The sequence below is a fragment of the Monopterus albus genome, unplaced genomic scaffold (assembly GCF_001952655.1).
Source record: "Monopterus albus unplaced genomic scaffold, M_albus_1.0 scaffold24.1, whole genome shotgun sequence".
Lineage (NCBI taxonomy): Eukaryota > Metazoa > Chordata > Actinopteri > Synbranchiformes > Synbranchidae > Monopterus > Monopterus albus.
The window spans coordinates 2,170,213-2,173,109 of NW_018127904.1; the positions used below are offsets into that span (position 1 = coordinate 2,170,213).

Below are 2,897 nucleotides of genomic sequence, written 5' to 3' on the forward strand. Positions count from 1 at the left end.
GGAGGAGGCCCCGGGGAAGACCCAGGACACGCTGGAGGGACTATGTCTCTCGGCTGGCCTGGGAACGCCTTGGCATTCCCCCGGAGGAGCTGGAGGAAGTGTGTGGAGAGAGGGAAGTCTGGGCATCTTTGCTTAGACTGCTGCCCCCGCAACTCGGTCCCGGATAAGCGGAGGAAAATGGATGGATATAAATTGCTGTAAAATATATACCCTATTTGTTTTTGCATGTTTTTGCTTCAGATACTGATGTAGAGATTAATTTTTTTTCCACATACAACCAGTGTGGTCTATGAGTCATAAAGTAGGAAACGGCAGAATATTTCTGTGATGTGTGATTGGATGATATCCAGACATTCTATTAACAGCTGTGAAAAAGAAGCATACATAATCGCTAATGAGAACATTCTTGTTGTAAACACATAAAACATGGTTCTTGATGGTAAAGATCACTGTGCCTTTTGTAGGCATCGCTATCACTTTGATTCAAGTCTTAATTCTGAAAAGCCAACAAAAGAAGTGTAAACTGAAAGAACATCTGCTGTTTTAACTGAACTTAAACCACAGATACCAGCTTGTTAGCCACAAATGACCTGTTTGAAAGCTGTGTAGTCCTCATTCTTCTTGTGCAGAATATATATGGAGAGCCCCACCAATAGAGGTGTAATTAACATGAACAAACAGACACAAAATGTTTTTTTATCCAAGAGCCATAGTTGCACTAAATGCTGTTAAGACCTCAATTTATATTCATTATGTGTAATAAGACAAACCAATCTTGAATGTTGAGTGTGGATTTATGTGTTTTTCCATCTGTTTATTTTTATGTAGTTCTTGCGCAAATAGGGATTGCATTCAATTTCATTGCACTTGTACTATGAGAATAAAGATATGTGATTTGATATAGAGGACATGCTACAAGAGGGTGTCTCAAAGATCTTAAGGATGGACACTTTCAGGCCTAATCACATTAACATACACTAAATCTATAGCAATCAGAGATTGGTTTTCAAGCCTCAAAGGGATTGTGCTGAACATTTCTAAATACAGAACTGTTTCACTACACTACTACTGATAGTTATGATTTTACTTTATTGTTTTTACCCTTGTAGCATTTATCGGTACCTTCAAGTCCTAAATAACAAAGCTGGCCATGTGCCATCTCTCTAGTGCTGTGTTTTGTTCTTCATCTTAACAATGACTCTGATTCAAGCATTTATATTCAAGTCACATGTCACAGTGGTGCTGGCTGGATATCAAAGGACATTTTTCTCACTGATAAACCACACTGATTTTAAAAGATCAAATGTATGCCTAGATCTTGTGCAAAGACAAAACATTACAATAACTATGGTGAGAAAACAGCCGTAAACCTTTGAGAGTAATCAGGACATTGTATACTGGTCTTTGTTTGGAATTTCAGCCCTGATGGCTATATCATAGCAGCAGCATTGGGGAGTCATGCAATATCATGTTACTTTTTGGTATAAGGATTAATAACCTTTACTTTGACCTTCCCACTGATGGTACATATGATTATAAAAGCTAGTTTTGGGGTTTCTGAGGCAGCATTCAGCCTGAACCCGACAGTCCTTTGATCACTATCTGCTCTGCTGGAAGGGTCTCTTCAGGTGAAGTGGGTGCACCTCTATAACAGATGTTTTGACTGTGTTCTCACATCCTTATTTTCTGCTCTGTTTGCCACCTTCAGTCTGTGTTGACATGATAAGGACCACTACTTAAAAGTGTCGTACCTGCCTATCTTTGCTGTATTAGGATTCCTATACATTTCTCCATAAAAAAAATTTGTTTTGAGTGGTTTTTCACTCAGCTGTGGTCAGCTCTCAATGCCTGGCAGATTTTGTGTGTATATGAGTGTAGTCTGTAATTGCCACAACACATTTTGGCATAGATAGTGTTGTAGTGACTTTTATCCCTTTTATTTATTTTTTTATGTTAATATTAAGAGCATGAACACACCCACAGAAGACAGAATAACAGATTGCATTGGATGCAAACAGGGCTGCAGCTAATGATTATGTTTTATCATCTTTTAATCTACCAATTGTTTCTCTCTATTCATTCTTAATGCGTTGGTCTATACATTGTCAGCAAATTGTGAAAAATGTCTTGTTTTGTCCAAGCAGCAGTCTATTTTCACAGAAGGACACAAGAAAATAGATTCATTTGAGAAGCAGCAACCTTTAAAATTCGGCCACTGTTCTTTGAAAAGTCTGTGAGCAACCAACATATTGACTAATCATTGTAGCCATAAATGAAAATATGGAGTGTGAATAATATTTAAAAAATTATAAATTTGTTATAATCAGAAGGGAAGAAGAACTTTTTCTAACTATGACAGAGCAACTTCATAGTATCCATCTGGTGTGGTGACTGTGTGCATGCAGGCATATGTGTGGGGGCGTGTGTGCATGTGAGTGCTGAGTACCACTGAATAATTCATGAGGTTGTAAAGATGACTTCAAGACAGAGGGAGTCTTCATTCACCTCCACATCCTATTCTGTTTCATCTGCTTTTAGCCAGCCCTCGATCATTGATGAGAAACAGTTGGCTGCATGGCTCAGTCAGCAAAACTCAAACAGAGCAAATCCCCTGGGCATGGTTACTAGAGAACAGATCACGTCAAACTGGTGACCCAATCATGTTTCAAATACAGTTCCACAGACCCACTGGGAGTTGCAGTGTTGGCGTACACAAGATTTTTTTTTTTTTTTTGGTAGGGAATATGAGACTTCTAATTTTACCCTGATGTGCAGTCAAGCAGCACTTTAACTTGATAAGCCTGAATAATTTCCTGGGCTGTGATGCACTCTGTTTTGACCACCAGGGATGTTTGATCATTTGGTTTATCTGGATTCCAATTTATTTCCATTTCAGT

The 2,897-nt window shown here is 38.6% G+C and overlaps 1 protein-coding gene across 1 annotated transcript in view; it reads left to right on the plus strand.

Annotated features, from left to right (window-relative positions):
• The window catches only part of LOC109957083 (low-density lipoprotein receptor-related protein 1B-like), a 258,584-nt gene that overhangs the window by 126,125 nt on the left and 129,562 nt on the right, over positions 1 to 2,897 (plus strand).